This window comes from Callithrix jacchus, chromosome 13 (assembly GCF_049354715.1).
Source record: "Callithrix jacchus isolate 240 chromosome 13, calJac240_pri, whole genome shotgun sequence".
Classification (NCBI taxonomy): domain Eukaryota; kingdom Metazoa; phylum Chordata; class Mammalia; order Primates; family Cebidae; genus Callithrix; species Callithrix jacchus.
Window position 1 is genome coordinate 71,522,147 of NC_133514.1, and position 18,135 is coordinate 71,540,281.

General features: G+C 38.2%; 2 long non-coding RNA genes across 4 annotated transcripts in view; one reads left to right on the forward strand and one right to left on the reverse strand.

The window, feature by feature from the left end:
* Positions 1–9,175: 9,175 nt before the first annotated feature.
* Positions 9,176–11,538, reverse strand: LOC144579099 (uncharacterized). Its single transcript, XR_013525985.1, has 3 exons — positions 11,347–11,538; positions 10,311–10,579; positions 9,176–9,220 (listed from the first exon to the last, which is right to left on the reverse strand). It is a non-coding gene; the product is annotated as an uncharacterized LOC144579099 (long non-coding RNA).
* Positions 11,539–11,685: 147 nt separating this feature from the next.
* The window catches only part of LOC118146861 (uncharacterized), a 294,849-nt gene continuing 288,399 nt past the window's right edge, over positions 11,686–18,135 (forward strand). For all 3 annotated transcript variants that reach the window (XR_013525324.1, XR_013525322.1, XR_013525323.1), the window contains exon 1: positions 11,686–11,827. This is a non-coding gene — a long non-coding RNA (uncharacterized LOC118146861). The remainder of the gene's footprint in view (positions 11,828–18,135) is intronic.

Genomic DNA, 18,135 nt, shown 5'->3' on the forward strand with positions numbered 1-18,135 from the left:
ATTTAGGATGAATCAGTTCTGGAGATCTAAACTCCAACATTTTTACTATAGTTAATAATATCATTTTGCATACCTGAAATTTGCTGAGAGTAGATCTTAAAGTTCTAATTACAAAAAGTTGTAACTATGTGAAGTGATGCATATATTAATTATCTTGATTATGGTAATCATTTACAATGTATGCATATATCAAACATCACATTCAATACCTTAATGTATACAACTTTGATTTGTCAAGTATACCTCAATAAAACTGGAAAAAGTTAAAGCTGTGGTTATGACAAATAAAAGATACAATAGTGATAAGTCTGAAATTTACTTATCTTTTTGTGGTATTATTAAATAACTAATAAAAAAGTTTAATGAACTGAATTATTTTTATTTTTTATTTTATTTATTTATTTTTTGAGAGGAAATTTCACTCTTTCTCCCAGGCTGGAGTGAAGTGGTGCAATCTTGGCTCACTGCAACCTCCACCCGCTTGGGTTCAAACAATTCTCCTGCCTTAGCCTTTTGAGTAGCTGGGGTTATAGGCACTTGCCACCACACCTAGCTAATTTTTTGCGTTTTTAGTAGAGAAGGGACTTCTCCATGTTGGCCAGGCCCCTCTGGAACCCCTGACCTCAGGTGATTCACCTGCCTTGGCCTCCCAAAGTGCTAGAATTACAGGTGTGAGCCACTGCACCTGGCCAATGAACCTAATTTTTAACTATAATGTTCGAATCCATTAAGTTGTTCAAGGACTTTTGTAACAGATACCTCCAACATTTTTCAAGTTCTGTATTGTTTCGGACAGAGGCAATATTATTCACAAATAACTTTAAAATATTATTTTTAAAACAAATTAATACATTTATGTAGTGACACAATCAAACATTAAAGTTTGTGATGAAATGCCATTGCCTTCTACTCATTCAAATTCCAATGATTGCCATTTTTTTTTTTTTGAGATGGAGTTTTGCTCTTGTTACCCAGGCTGGAGTGCAATGGCAGGATCTCACCTCACCACAACCTCCACCTCCTGGGTTCAAGGAATTCTCCTGCCTCAGCCTCCCGAGTAGCTGGGATTACAGGTGTGTGCCACCATGCCCAGTTAATTTTTCTGTATTTTTAGTAGAGACGGGGTTTCACCATGTCGACCAGGATGGTCTCGATCTCTTGACCTCGTGATCCACCTGCCTCAGCCTCCCAAAGTGCTGGGATTATAGGCGTGAGCCACATGATTGCCATTCTTTGAAAGCAAATCCTTCAACTGTACATTGTTTTTTTTTTGTTTTCTCCATAACCCTACATAATATACTTGTTTATTTATTGAATTAAGTTTTGATAATATCAATTGACTCTGTAATCTCAAAAATGGGTGTTTTTCTCACACCTTCTTCTCCACTCTGCTTCAAAAACTGTATAGTTACTTTGTTATTTTTAGTCATATTGTTTAAGTTTAAATAATGTATGAGTATTTCTAATTCCTGATTGATTACCTTTTGATAGTATCTCTTAGGTCTCCTCTTGTTAAATGAAAATATTTGTGTCTTTTTTCCTCTTCTTCTTCTTCTTGTTTTTTTGTTTTTTTGTTTTTTTTTTTTGAGACAGGGTCTTGCTCTGTTGCGCAGGCTGGAGTGCAGTGGTGCAATCATGGCTAACTGCAGCATCAAACTTCTGGGCTCAAGTAATCCTCCTGTCAGGTCCTCAAGTAGCTGGGACTACAGGCATGTGTCACCATGCCTGGCTTTGTGTGTGTGTGTGTGTGTGTGTGTGTGTGTGTGTGTGTGACAGAGTCTTACTCTGTTACCCAGGCTGGAGTGCAATGGCGTGATCTCAGCTCACTGCAACCTCTGCTTCCTGGGTTCAAGCGATTCTCCTGTCTCAGCCTCCTGAGTAGCTGGGACTACAGGTGAATGTCACCAGGCCTGGCTAATTTTTTGTATTTTTAGTAGAGATGGAGTTTCACTGTGTCAGCCAGATGGTCTCAATATCCTTACCTCGTGATCCACCCATTTTTTATTTAAAATTAACTCTATGTCACCTAGGCTGATCTTGAACTCCTGAGCTCCTGCAGTCCTCCTGCCTTGGGTTTGCAAAGTGTATTGTGTGTCTAAAATCTCCTTCCATCTTCCTCACGCCTCTTCCTCTATCCTTCAATTTCTGTCAGTCAGATTTTACTTTGTCAAGGTTGTCAATATTTACATTATATTATAAAACCACAAGCTGGTCCTGAGGTACTTATCCATAACTGACAAGAAAATTTAAATACCTATAATTAGCACATAAGGACCATAAAAATAATATTGTTGCATTGTGGTGTGAAGTAGTTGCTAAGATTACATTTCCTTCTCCACAGGTAGAGTGCCATTTGAAGGAGAACGTTCTCAATGATAATGTCAAATGATTTTTTTTCTTTTTCTTTCTTTTTTTTTTTGATACGGAGTCTTGCTCTGTTGTCCAGGCTGGAATGCAGTGGCATGGTCTCAGCTCACTGCAACTCCCAGGCTCAAGCAATTCTCCTGCCTCAGCCTCCTGAGTAGCTGGGATTACAGGAGCTTGTCACCACACCAGGCTAATTTTTGTATTTTTATTAGAGATGAGGCTTTGCTATGTTGGCCAGGCTGGTATGGAACTCCTGACCTCAGGTGATCTGCCCTCCCTGGCCTCCCAAAGTGCTGGGATTACAAATGTGAGCCACTGCTTCTGGCCTCTTTTCTTGTATTCTACAAATTGTTTGAAATCATGCCACATTTCATTTGGCTTCATAACTGTACCATTAATTGATTTTTTTGGTTATAATTCTTCTTTGCATGTCTGTTTTTCTTATGAATTTTACCTTTATCACAGGCTTAATATTTTTAGGTTTTTTCTTTTCCCTGTACAAAAATAATTCTTCCAGGGCTGTCCCTGTCTGGCCTCCTGCCTGAATCCCAGCACAGCATCCTGGAACTTTCCTGAATCTCCTGGGTGGGTCCCTTGTTTTCTTTCTCACCCTTGTTTCATTCCCTCACTTGTAGTAGACCCTCATGTAGCTCTTTAAAATAGTCTACGTAAAATATTTGAACATGTGAGAAAGTCTGTATTCTGCCTTTACAGACAATTGATATTTGAGCTTATTATAGAATTCTGGGTTGACAAACGTTTTCCCCTTAGAACATTGAAAGCATTATTTCATTGGTTTTTTTTTTTTTTTTTGACATTCAGTGTTGCTGATATGAAGTCAGATGCTAGTTAGCTGGCAAATTTGATTCCTCTTTGCAAGCTTTAGAATTGTTTTCTCTTTGATGACATGCTGTATCTAGATGTGGATCTGTTTTCTCTTTGCATTTGATGTTCGGAGCTTTTTAAATTCTGAAGACTTACACCCTAGAGTTCTGAGAAAATTTCGTCTGTTATCTTTTCAAAAATATTTTCTTTTCCCCTACTTACTTTCTTATTTCTCTTTGGAATTCTTGGGTTGTAATACTGGGCCTCTTGGGTTGTTCTTCTCCATCTCTTGCAACTTCTTTATTGGTGTGAAAGGCAGAGTTCTAGGATGGCCTAGAATTAAAAATTCCTCCCACCCTGGACTCTGTACACGTGCTGTATGATTCCTCCCCCTTGGGTGTGGGTGGGGCCTGTGAACAGATGGGATAATTGATGGGATAACTCCCTCATTAGGTAACTTTGCAGGGTAAAGGTAATAGAATAGTCACTTTTAGAGATCATATTTACATTATATAAGACCCCTTTTTGGCAGACTGGGGAGAGATTCTGGCTTTGAGGGAGTGTGTCATCCCATTCTGAGAGGGCCATGTAGGTAGTATTGGAGGCCTCTAGCAGCTGGGAGTGATCCATGGCCAACAGCCAACAAGCAAACTGGAACCTCTGTCCTACAACCACAAGAAACTGCATTCTGCCAACAACGCTACACAAAGCCTAGATGAGAACACAGCTCAGCTGAAACCTTGATTTTAGATTTATATGACCTTCAGCAGAGAAGCCAGAGGGATAATGCCTAAACTTCTGGTTTACAGAAACTGTGAGATGACAAATTGATGTTGTTTGAAGCCATACGTTTGTGATAATTTGTTACACAGCAATAAGAAACTAATAGATTTTGTATTTTTGCTCTTTATTCTGTGAGTTTTATTAAACGATATTTTTCTGGCTTTTTGGAGTTTATTTTCTTAGAAATCCTGTTTTTAATCTTGGAAAGCGTCTTTTTCTGTGCTTTTTTTCTTTTTCACAGAATCCTATCTATTTTTAAGGATGTAATACTTCTATAATCACTCTGAGCATACTGGAGTTGTTTTAAAGTTCTCTCAGTATCCTTAATTATCTCTCCTTTTCAAGGGTCAGTTTGCAGTTTGATATTTCTCTTTCATGTAGTTAGGTTTCCTAATATATCTGGTAATGCTTGGATTTCAGGTCACGCTTTCAAAAGGAGCAGGTTGCTAATGAGGGTTTCCTTTGCTGTGGCAGAAGTGCCTTTTCTAGCACTTCCTTATGGTCTCTTCAACATCTCTCTTGAGCAAGAATTCTGAAGGGGAATCCCATGCAGGTCAGGTAGACCATGCTGGTGGACTGGCTCTACCTTTACGCTGAGGCTGCAGTGCGCCCACCGGCCTTCTTGTTTGTGGAAACTTAAACTGCTTGAAAGAGAAGAACCCTACTTCAGAGTGCTGATGTTCATACCAGCTTTCCTCAAACTGCACAGTTTTGTTAGAGATCATTTTCAGCCTGAATTTAAGTGACAGATGCCTGTGCTATGCATCCAGCTGAGTACGAATTGGAGAGCGATGGTGATGGGGATGACTACTTTTGTCATTGTCTCATACACAAACTTTAATTGTCGTCCCTTTTTTCTTCCCTTCCTTCCTCCTTTTCTCCCTCACTTCCTCTCTCTCTCTCTCGACTTCAGTTCATTGCACAAAATTATTGGTTTGTTTTTGCATAACTTTCTATTGTTTCATTTAATTTAATGTTTCCCCTTTGTTCTACTTTTATTTTCCTCTTTTCCATACTCATTCTAATGTATTTGATAGATGTACTTATATTTGTACCTACTCTTTCTTCCCAGAGTAGGTTTGGTGAGCTATAATTTGTAAATAAAATGGCATTTTTTTTGTTTGTTTTTTTGAGACAGCATCTTGCTCTATCACCCAGTCTGAACTGCAGTAATGAGATCTTGGCTCACTGCAACCTCCACCTCCCAGGTTCAAGTGATTCTCCTGTCTCAGCCTCTGGAGTAGCTGGGATTACAGGTGCCCCTCCCCACCCCCCCACCAACTACACCTGGCTAATTTTTGTATTATTTAGTAGAGACAGGGTTTTGCCATGTTGGCCAGGCTGGTCTTGAATTCCTGGCCTCAAGTGATCTGTCTGCCTCGGTCTCCCAAATTGCAGGGATTACAGGCATGAGCCACTGCACCTGGCCAAATTGTATATACTTAAGGTCTACAACATGGTGTTTTGTTTTATACACACACACACACACACACACACACACACACACATTGTGAAATGATTACCACAGTGAAGATAATTAACAAATCCATCACCTAACTAATATGGTTTGGCTGTGTCTCCATCCAAATCTCACCTCGAATTGTAATAAGCCTCAGGTGTCAAGGGTGGGGCCAGATGGAGATACTTGAATCACAGGGGCAGTTTCCCCATGCTGTTCACCTGGGAGTGAATAAGTCTCACGAGATCTGATGGTTTTATAAATGGGAGTTCCCCTGCATAAGCTCTCTGGCCTGCCACCATGAAACATGTCTCTCTTATTCTCCTTTGCCTTCCAGCATGACCGTGAGGCCTACCCAGGCATGTGAAACTGTGAGTCCATTTAACCTCTTTCCTTTATAAATTACCGAGTCTCAAGCATGTCTTTGTTAGCAGTGTGAGAACAGATTAATACAACCAACACGGTGACCACTTTTTGTGGTAAAAACCTTTAAGGTCTACTCTCTTAGCAAATGTTAAAAATATAATAATATAGTATTAATTATGGTCACCATGCTGTACATTAGAGCTTCAGAAATTATTCATCCTGTGTCACTGAACACTTATAGCCTTTGACCCACACTTCCTCATTCCCCCAACGTCAGCTCCTAGTAACCACTTTTTAAATTCTCTATTTTTATAAGTTTGACTTTGGTAGTTTCCACAAATAAATGGAATAGTGCAGTATTTGTCTTTCTGTGTCTGGTTTATTTCCTGTAGCATAATGTCCTCCAGGTTCATCCAGGTTGCCAGAAATTGCAGGATTTCCTTGTTTTTAAGACAATAATAGTCCATTATATAATGGATCTTATATAATGTGGTATGTATGTACATATATAGATGTATGTATGTACACACACACTTAATTTTATTTTTATTATATAATGGAATACACTGTGTGTGTGTGCGTGTGTAGCTTACCCTTGAACAATGCAGGGGTTAGGAGGCACTGTCACTTTGTGCGTTGAAAATCTACCCATAACTTTTGATTTCCCCAAAACTTAACTACTAATAGTGTGCTGTTGGCCAGAAACCTTACTGGTTTGATGACACACACAACAGATTAACACATACTTTGTATGCTATATGTATCATATGCTGTATTCTTACAATAAACTAAGCTATAGAAAAGCAAATATCAAGAAAAGCATGAGGAAGAGGAAATATATTTACTACACATTAAGTGGAAGTGGAATCTCATAAAGGTCTTCATCCTTGTCATCTTCACATTGAGTAGGCTGAGGAGGAAGAGGAAAGACTAGTCTTCCTGACTCAGGGTTGGCAGAGGTGGTAGAAGTGGAAAAGGGGAAAGGCAGGCAGGAGAGGAAGGCATACTCAGTTTAATTCTTATAGGAAAAAACGTGGGTATAAGAGGACCAGTGCAGTTCAAACCCATGTTGTTTATTGTCAACTAAATACATGTATGTACACACTACAATTCCTTTATCCATTTTTAATAAATGATATCCTTGTGTATATATATTAATTTGCACTTATTATACTACAGATCTTATTTTCTTTCTTATTCATTCAATATTCTGATCTTCACATGTTGCTATGTATGTATGGTTTTCTACATACAAAATCTTCTCCTGCAGAATTTAGGCTTTGTGTTATAGGCAGAGATAGTTGCCACAGAGAAGAGAGATACTGCCTGAAATTAAGACATCGTCTGACTAGAGCCAAGTGGTAGAATAACACTAAATCCTGAAAACCCAGCTTGAGCCCTGGATCTAGCCAGGCTTAGAGAGAGATCTGCAACTGTACTTTTCAGTTATTTGAACTAATTCATTCTCCTTTTGCTTAATACAGGTAGGGTTGTATTTCTGTCATGTACACTGTGAAGAGACCTGGCAAAACATGTCCCAAATCTCATACAACACAAACATACGAGAACCAAATGTACCTCTGTGTTTCATATGATAAACAACATGCTGTTGTTTTACCTTGGTTGCTAAGATGTTCATCTTGTATTGTCTACCTTTTGTGTTATTTAAATTTTCCTAAATGTTAACCTATTCTTAAACAGTTTAAGATGGTTTTAAGATATATTGTCAAATATGTATATGCATATGCTCCACAATGCCGTTGAAGGAGTAAATGTATTTCTCATTTGTAGTTATCTTTGTAACGCATGGAAAAAATTGAGGTTCCATATTATTGGCATTTAGCGTATCGCTTTTCTTCAAAATCTGGTCACTACTCTAAACAAAATGACCATGTAATAATCTTTAAAATAAAAGTTAATCTTTGATTTTATTTGTGCATATATTGCCAAGGGACATCTGTGATCTTTAGGAAATAGAAAGCAGTGTTGCTTTAGTAAATGTCATTCTTTTTGCAGGTCAGTCTTGAATTCATTTCCTCTCCATTGTGCTCTATGTAATTAGACGTTTTGTCTTTTAGAAAGTTTGTTTTTGTTTTTGCTTTTTGTTTTAAGATGGCATTGTAAAAGTTTTCAGCATGCCTCCACCACTTGGAAATAGCAGATAGTGCATAAAAATCAACTTTGTTGATTTTAATGAAAAAAGAAAAAGGGAATCTACTGGAATTGTAAAGGATACCCATGATCCCAGGCAGGATGCTGGCAAACAGCCCCCATAATGCTGTCCAGTTGATAAAGTGAATGAAGCCCCAGTATATGAAGGACACAGAGAGCCTCCCTCCGTGACTCACCTTTCCACAGACAATCTGAGTAACCCAGATTAAGGCACAGCAATTTGTTTATCTCAAGCCCTGGAGCTCACCTGGAGAAAGGCTTGAGATGCTGTGAGGGAAAGACATTAGGAAAAGCTGCAGACATTTTCCCAGACCAGGGACTGAGCATGATGCCATTTTTCATCCAGCCTGATGAAATTCATTTTGATCTGGCACTGTGGTTGTGTGGGCATTTTAATCTCCAGCCTGAGATTGGAGCACCTGCAACAATGGTGCCTCCACAGCCAGAATGGTGGAAATCACCTCAGCAGCATTCACTGGAATTGGCTCCTCCATTGCAGAGCTGGGGCGGAAGGAGAGTTGCTACAGGTTCAGTTTCTCCTGGGTGGCCAGACTTGCACCCAGGGCAGCTTGGCAACTTGGAATTAGTCTGCATGTGCCATTGCTGGGTGCCCATCCTGCTCCCCTGAGAGCATGGTGCAGCAGGGCCCTTCCTGGACATAGATCATGGGACAGTGGGGCTCTCTCTGCTTCAAGTCCAGGCAGATCTCCAGGCATTTGAAGCACCTGCTTGCTAATTTAGCAGCCTGAGCAACCCCACACTTTCTGTGCAAAGATCTTGGTTCAAGATCTCTCTGTTCCACAGCCAGGCAGATTTCTAGTAGGCATCTGGAGTATTCCCTCTCTTAAACTAAGAGTTTAGGTCACCTCCCGCTCCCTCTGTGTGGATAATTTAGAGCTGAGGTGCTTTCTCAGCTCTGAACTAGGCACACCCCTGGGTGCTCGGTGGCTGCTCACTGGATTCTCCTTTGGCACTGGTGCTTATGCCTGCCATCAGGGGCCTGCAGGGTGACCTGCCCAGTCTGGCCCGCCTGCCCTTTGTGGCACCCCACCCCACCCTACATGGGACTGAGCAGGGAGTTCAGACCACTGTGCATTCCACAAATTAACCCATAGTCAGAAGCAACAGAGAACTTCTGCTAGTAAACAAGGATTAAGTACATACCCAGACACACTGGGCGCAGCCAGCTCTTACCTATAAATGCCATCTACGGGTTTGTAGGTGAAACCACACAGCCCAATATAAAACCTGCAAAAGAAATGCATAGGGCTCTAGAAAGAAGCCAAAAGACCCTACCCTGCATTTAATAGAGTCACACCCCAAAAGAGAGGGGAAAAGGGGAAAGGGAAAAAAAATATTATAGAGAAATATAGAAAAAAATCCAACTCGCAGGAAAGTAATTACAAAATTAGAAGTGCCGGAGTCTTCAGATAAGACAAAAGCAGCACAAGATTTCCCACAGGTTTAGCTAGTATATTTAATATACGATGTGATTGTGCAAAAGAACTTTAGAATTTGCCTATATTCAGCATGAAAGATCATTATTATTTAACGTAATTACAGTCAGTCCTTTGCCCAAACGCTATTATATTGCTGTTATCTTGGAACTCAAATACAGTTTCTTTTCATATTGGCACACTAATATTTTTTAGTTTATATGCTCTGTTATGTGATATTCTGAAATAAAATGTTTCCCAGCAATCCTGCGTAAGGATTGGTCAGTGTGGTGGCTGTAGTTCTGCAAACCCTGCTGCTAATTACCTAGGAACGTTTCCAGAGGAAAGCAGGAACGTGGCAGGTCATAGTGCTTACTGATCCTATGTTTCTTTATCTAGGTTTTCCCACTTGTCCTCTAATCTCACTGTAGAAAGACTTGATCTTATATTGAAATTGTCTATGGCAAGTGTCAAAAAAGGTAAAAATAATATTATGGCTTCCTTTGTACCTCAAACTAAGTAGATTCATATTCCTTTGCTCATGCAACCCAATTATATTTGAGAAGCTGCAGGTGAAAACCATGCAGACTTTTTCCTTTATTCTTTAGTGAATTTGGATATACAGTCATGCACTGCTTAATGGCAGGGATATATTCGAAGGAATGTGTTAGACTATTTTATTGTTTTATGAATATCATAGAATGTACGTACAAAAATCTAGATGGTATAGCTTACTAAACACATAGGCTATATAGGGTATGGCCTATTGCTCCTAGGCTACAAACCTGTACAGCATGTTACTGTACAGAATTCTGTAGGCAATTATATTTATGTACTTACATATATCTAAACATAGAAAAGGTACAGTAAAAATATGGTATGAAACATAAAAAATGGCATACCTATATAGGACACTGTGATGGTTAGTATTAAGTGTCAACTTGATTGGATTGAAGGATGCAAAGTATTGTTTCTGGGTGTGTCTGTGAGGGCGTTGCCAGAGGAGATTAACATTTGAGTCAGTGGACTGGGAAAGGCGGACTCATCCTCAGGCTGGGTAGGCACCATCCAATCGGCTGCCAGTGCAGGTAGAAAAAGCAGGTAGAAGAAGGTGGAAAGAGCAGACTTGCTGAGTCTTCTAACCTCATCTTTCTCTTGTGCTGGTTGCTTCCTGCACTCAAACATAAGATTCCAAGTTATTCTGTTTTTGAACTCTTGGACTTACACCAGTGTTTTGCCAGGGGCTCTCGGGCCTTTGGCCAAAGACTGAAGGCTGCACTGTCTCCTTCCCTACTTTTGAGATTTTGGGTCTCTGACTCAGCCACTACTGGTTTCCTTGTGCCTAAGTTTTAGAGAGCCTATTGTGGGACTTCACCTTGAGATCATGTGAGTCACTTCTCCTTAATAAACTCTTTCATATGTGCATACATCCTACTAGTTCTGTCCCCCTAGAGAACCTTGAGTAATACAAACACTTAACATAAACTTGTAGGACTGGAAGTTGTTCTAGTGAGTCAGTGATTGAGCAGTAAGTGAACGAGAAGGCCTAGGGCTTTACTGTACACCACTAAAGACTTTATAAACACTGTACACTTAGGCTGCACTAAATTTATTAAAAGTATTTTTCTTTTTCAATAATAAATTAACTTTAGCTTATTATAACTTCTACTTTATAAACTTTAATTTTAAAACTGTTGATAGTTTTGTGATACTATTTAGATTAAAACTCTAACACATTGCACAAAAACATTTTCTTTTTCTTCTGTAAACACTTGTCCGTTTTGTCTTTTTCTTTTATATTTTCTGTAAGACACAAAGACAAAAAGTAAGACACTAACACACGCATTAGCCTAGGCCTGCACAGGATCAGAGTTATCAAGATCACTATCTTCCACTTCATCTTGTCCCAGGGGAAGGTCTTCAGGGGAATTAACATACCTGAAACTGTTGTTTATGATAACGATGTTCTGAAATATCTCCTGAAGGACCTGTCTCAGCCTGTTTTATAGTTAACTTAAAAAAAAAAGTAGACGAAGTATACTCTAACAATAAAAGCATAGTAAATATGTAAATCAGTAAATATTTATCATCATCAAGTATTATATACTGTACATGATGGTATGTGCTTTATGATTGGAAGTACATTTTTGTTTACATCAATATCACCATAAACATGTGAGCAATGCCTTGCACTGTGATGTTACAATGCCTATGATGTCACAAGGCAATAGAAATGTTTCAGTTCCATTGTAATCTTAGGACACCACTGTCATATTTGAGTGCCATCACTGACACGCTGGGCTGTGCATGACTGTACTGTTTGCTGTTTCTGCCCAAGAAGAGGGAGGCGTACCCTAGCTTTTGAATTAATGTTGCTGTTCTTCTGATTGGATAGAGATTTGCGCTCATTATTATTGAGGTATTTTTCATCCTTTTCCTATAGAAAAATTGCAATTCAGAAAAGATCAGCATGAGAGAGGCAACACAGAGAATGGGAGCAGGCTGGGTGATTCTTATGTCCAATCAGTACCTTCTACTTGATTCTTTGAATTATTTTCTCATAGTATGCAACCTGTCTTTATCGGGATAAGATGAAGCTCTCCAGGAGGGAAATCAAAAAATGCTGCTGCTACTTGGATCTCCCGTGGCAGGGCTGGGCCCCTTTCACCATCATCTTATGAGTTTATAATGTTTTACATTATTTTTACCTATTACTTTTACTGAAAAATTTTCTCCCTTTGACGTAGTTGAAATCCGACTCATATCCGAGTCCATGTTAATGTGCATCTTCCCTGTAAAGATGTCTCTGACCTTAGAAGTTAATATGGGTCTCTATTTTGTCAGATTAGTGTTAAATTTTCCTCAATTGTTCATGTGGTTGATTTAGCATATGAGTTCCAGAAAAATAAAGTTATTCTTTACTTCTGTCAGCACCTCACAAAACACTGAATACTGCATAGGTTCTTAATATGGATTGAGTTCTTAGAATTTTAAACATTTTTGTTTTGAATGTATAATATTATAAGGGAGAAAAACATCTGTCAGTTCTCTGCATTTCAATGGAGAGAAAAGTTTAGGTTCAGAGACCACCAATATTTAATGACATTTACAAATGTTGAGGCCAAGTGGGTGTTTGTCTAAGTTTTAGTTCATTATGTTTGCTGAGTTTTGTAACTGATTTATAATATCAATAGACTTAAGCCATCATTCTCAGCAAACTAACACAGGAACAGAAAACCAAAAACTGCATGTTCTCCCTCACAAGTGGGAGTTGAACAATGAAAGCACATGGACACAGGGAGGGGAACATCACACACTGGGGCCATTCAGGAGTAGGGGGTTACGAGAGGGATAGCATTAGGAGAAATGCCTAATATAGATAATGGGTTGATGGGTGCAGCAAACCACCATGACATGTATATACCTATGTAAAAAACCTGCTCATTCTGCACATGTATCTCAGAACTTACAGTATAATAATAATAATAAATAAAAATTATACAACCATGTTGGTACAACATAAAAATATTTTGTCCACTACTTTTAGTCAAATCACCAATTAAAGTTCTCAAGTCTTTTGTTTTTTTGTAGATAGCAAAACCATGGAACTTGGCTTATTTTATTTTCACTTCTAGTGTGCTGATTTAGGAGATATTCAACTGTTATGTCACTTGCTCTAGTTTGTATATTAAAAGAAAACTGGCATAACCAATTCTCAGTGTGAAATATAATTTATTTTGCTTAGAAGTTTGAGAGGGCTATACCATTTGTCAAAGTTCAGTAACTTTTACTGTCATCTAAATACACTTAGAATGACTTTCTTATGGTTGAAAATATGCTTTAAGCATTTTTCTTATAGTGCAGTTAGCATTATATTGCATGATCATTTGAAATCAGATTTTTTTGGGGCGAAGATTGAATACTGTTGGTAGATATACTTTTCCTTGATATCTGTTAACTCTATCAGGCAATGTAGTGTAATGGAAATGATAGCAAAGTGCTGGAGTCAGGCAGATCTGGATGTGAATGGCCAACAGATTCACCACTTGGACTCTTGTTGATTCTTGAACTTTTTGTTGTCCTCTGTTACAGTTAACATGTGGCCTCATCCTACTGACTGTCTCTTCAGCTGTTTACCCTTTTGACCATCTATTCCTTGCTAAAATCTATGACTTGAAGCTTGAAATCTATGACATTTTTGTTTGTGATATTTTTCGGGGAACTTGAATTAAGTCTGCCAAACCTTTGTCCTGTATTCTTTAGTTTTAATCAGACTAAAATATGGTGGTGTGGAAAGGTTAGCAATGTGCTAAAACAATTAAAGTATTTATATTAAAGTAGTGAAGCCTTTATATGATATAAACATTATTTTAGGCGGAAAAGGACATGACTCAGACTACAATTTTTATGCTCTGGAAGTGCTTTATTTCCTTGCACATTTTTAAAAGTTAATTTCAGATCACAGTGGTGCTCCCAAGAATAATTTGAAATGTTTGAAGTTATATCCGTAATAGCTGGCAGTCTGACATATAAGAAAAATCAGTAGGACCTCACAAAAATGCTATTCTTAGCCAAAATAACAGATATCACATTTATGAAGCTTAATAAAAAAGTAGATAGTTTGGATAGCAGAATAAAATAATAGTATTTACGGAAACCTCTCAAGTGAGCTAATACATGCATCTCATTATGATGTCTGTCTGCTTTAGAATGTCAGAAGCAAGGACAGGCACTGGATGCATTGCAATTAATTCAATAACAATAAATGAATGGAAAAATTGACATATTTCTTACAGTGGTCATTAGGCTTCTTTGATAAAACATACTTACAGCAAGCAACCTGGCATGTTGTCTCTGCAACTGTCTACACGGGCACAGGGTTTACATTAAGAATAAGGCAAATAAGTCCTTATGATACAGAAAGTTACAAAGAAAGGTAAAGGTTCAGAAAATGACAACTCAGATAAAATAATATTTTAGCGGCTTAATTCTTTCAGAAGAATGAAAGCTAGTGATTGAAGATAGTCCTCGAGACAGTTATTTTTATTTAGTTTATCCTGGTCCTATGCACAGGCTTTGGAAGAAATTCATTTTGACATGTTTAAGAGTATGATATAAAATACTTACTGTAGTGTTTACTGCTTAGACAAGTCAACAAACTATGGCACTTTTCACTTTTTCACACTGCCTAAGTAAATTGTTGTGTAGTTGATAAAATAATAAGCTGGTATGGGGATATTTCTCTGAAGGACGAATCACCTCATGTTGAACATCTGTGCCAGCAATGTATTTTTATTGAGGTTTGAAAAAATGATATATTTTAGAAATAATATAACAAAATACAGAATATAGTTCTCAGATATATGCAGTCACGTGTCACTTAAAGACAAGGATATATTCTGAGAAATGCATTGTTAGGCTATTGTGCTATTGTGTGAACATCATGGAGTGTACCTACACATACCTAAATAGTGTAGCCAACTATACAACTAGGCTGTATGTTATAGCCTATTGATCACAGGCTGCGAACCCATGAGGCACATTACTGTACTGTATACTGCAGGCAATTGTAACACAATGGCCGTGATGCCACGAGGCAATAGGAATTTTTCAGCTCCATTATAATCTTATGGAACCACTGTCATATATATGGTCTGTCATTGACTAAAATGTCATCATGCGGCACATGAATGGATTTATTTTCACATAACTCCATACATCAATGGGCATACACATGTATGTCCTTTTAGGACAACTACTTGTCAGTTTGTTTGAGGACTACATTTTTGAGGGTTGTTATGTTTGTTTCTCAGTGCTTGGAAAAAAACAATATAGAAAGTATTTTTAAATAATAATGCAAATCATTTTCTACAAAATTAAGCTATCAACAGCAACAACAACAAAAACCTGCCAATGATCTTATCACTTATTGTATTTTATTGAGCTTAATTTTGTTTCTGTTTCTTTCTCCACACTGGATGGGAAGAACCGTGTTTTACTGAAAGCATCAAAAGAAAAATGAGGCATCACATATGTGGGAACAATGATACAGTTAATTATTAAATTCTCACTAGTAACTATAAAAGCCGGAAGACCATTGGCTTTGTTTACCTTCTATTTATTTATAAAGCATGTACTTGTTTAAAAAGACTTATGCATGTGGATTATATATATACATATGTATATAATACTTACTATAAAATAGAGAATGGTGAAGCAATATGGAACTACACTTTTGTAAGATTTTCATGTATTAATGAAGTAGAACAATGTTAATTGTAAGTGGACTGTAAAGAGTTAAGGATGTAGGGATGTGTCCAGGCACAGTGGCTCATATCTGTAATCCCAGCATTTGGGAGGCTGAGGTGAGTAGATCACTAGTTCAGAGGTTCTAGACCAGCCTGACCAACATGGTGAAACCCTGTCTCTACTGGAAAAAAAAAAATTAGCCTGACGTGGTGGTGGGTGCCTGTAGTCCCAGCTACTCAGAAGGATGAGGCAGGAGAATCAACCTGGGAGGTGGAGATTGCAGTAAGCCAAGATCATGCCACTGCACTCCAGCCTAGGTGACAGAGTGAGACTCTGTCTCAAAAAAAAGAAAAAAAAAGTTGAGGATGTATGTGTTAATTTTTAGGAAAATTACTTAAAAAAATACTAAACTAGTATAGCTAAAAAGTCAATAGGAAAATTAAAATGAATTTCCAGAAAGTATTCAAGTTTACAAAAAAGACGATGAAAAAGAAACAGAAACAACAAACAGACAAGACTAATTTAAAACAAATAATAAAAAGGTAAACTCAAATCCACTTAAGAAAATAATGTTGTTTTTCTTAAGTGGATTTGAGTCAAAGGTAGAGGTTGTTAGAATGAATAAAAGGAACAAAACCCAAACATTTGCTGTCTATAAGTCATATGTTGAAAATATAAAAACAGTGTGGCTGGGAGACTTCAAGTTGATCCCCATGATTTGTGCCTTTTCTAGTCATGTTGTTGTATAATTCTTTTCACCTTCAGTGTCAGCAGGATCCAGGGCTTTGTTCTAACCAATGGACTGTGGCAAAGGTAACCAGATAAATGTTATTACATGTACATACTCACTGTACATAAAATTGTAATGTCCATCTTGCTAGGAAACTCTTCCTCCCTCCTTGGCTTTGAAGAAGTCTGCTGCCATGTTAAGAGCTGCCATGGGAAGAATGCCATTAACATGTACATAGGGCAGCCTGTGGGTGATGGCAATCAAGAAATGGAGGGTCAGAGTCCTATAACCTGAAAGAACCCAAATTCTGCCAACAGTCACCTGACGTTGGAATCAGATCCTTCCCCACTGGAACCTCTAATGAGAACTGTGCCCTTGCAAACACCTGCTTGCACACTTGAGGAGGACCTAGTGAGATGTGTTTGGATAACATAGAAAATGTAAGATGATGCATGGGAGTTATTTTAAGAAGCTAAATTTTTTATAGTGATGTTACACAGTAAAGAATAACTAGGGCCAGGCGCGGTGGCTCAAGCCTGTAATCCCAGTACTTTGGGAGGCCGAGGCGGGTGGATCATTAGGTCAAGAGATCGAGACCATCCTGGTCAACATGGTGAAACCCCGTCTCTACTAAAAATACAAAAAATTAGCTGGGCATGGTGGTGCGTGCCTGTAATCCCAGCTACTCAGGAGGCTGAGGCAGGAGAATTGCCTGAACCCAGGAGGCGGAGGTTGCGGTGAGCCAAGATTGTGCCATTGCACTCCAGCCTGGGTAACAAGAGCAAAACTCCATCTCAAAAAAAAAAAAAAAAAAAAAGAAAACCTAATCCAGATTTTGATATATGGAAGTGGAAGTATTAATTTGGTAGGGCTTCTGTAACAAAATATCTTAAAGTAGATGACTTAAACAATAGAAATTAATCACCTCACAGTTCTTAAGGCTGGAAGTCCAAGACCAAGGTACTGGCAATGTTGGTTTCTTTGAGGGTTTTGAGGGAAAGTTGGTTTCATGTCTTTCTCCTAGCTTCTGGTGGTTTACTGGAAATCTTTGGTCTTTCTTGGCTTATATATGTATTACCTGATCTCTGCCTTCATTTTCATATGGCATTCTTGTGTGCATGTCTGTTTCTGTGGATAAATTTCTTCTTTTTATAAGAGCATAGTCATACTGGATTAGGGCCCACCGTAATGAACTTATATTGGCTTAACCATCAGAAAAGACCCTATTTCTAAACAAAGACATACTTACAGATATTGGGGGTTAGAACTCTAACGCTTTTCAGGGAAAATGATTCAAACAATAACAGTGGTCACTATTGCAACAATACGTAAGAGTGTGGAAGTGACTTTAGAACCAGGAAGTGGGAAAACTAGAAGGATTTTGAAGACTATGATAAAAATTAAGTTGCCTTGCACTAACTTAGTAGAAATCTGGACCTTGAGGAAACTCATTGAGGGTGACAAAGAAGGTGAGGAACATAGTAGTACTTGTGGAAGTGAGACCCACGTTATATAGTGGTAGAAAGCTTAGTGAAATTTCTCCCTTAGTTATGTTTAAACAAGAGCACCTAAGTAATGAACCTCATTACTAATTAACTAAGGAGATATCCCAGTAAAGTGTTGAATGTGCTGTCTGTTCCTTTTGCTGTGTGTAGTAAAATGTGAGAGGAGAGAGATAAATTGAAAGAAGAACTGTTAAGACAAAAGCAATCAGGACTTGATGATTTAGAAATTGTTCAGCCTCTCCA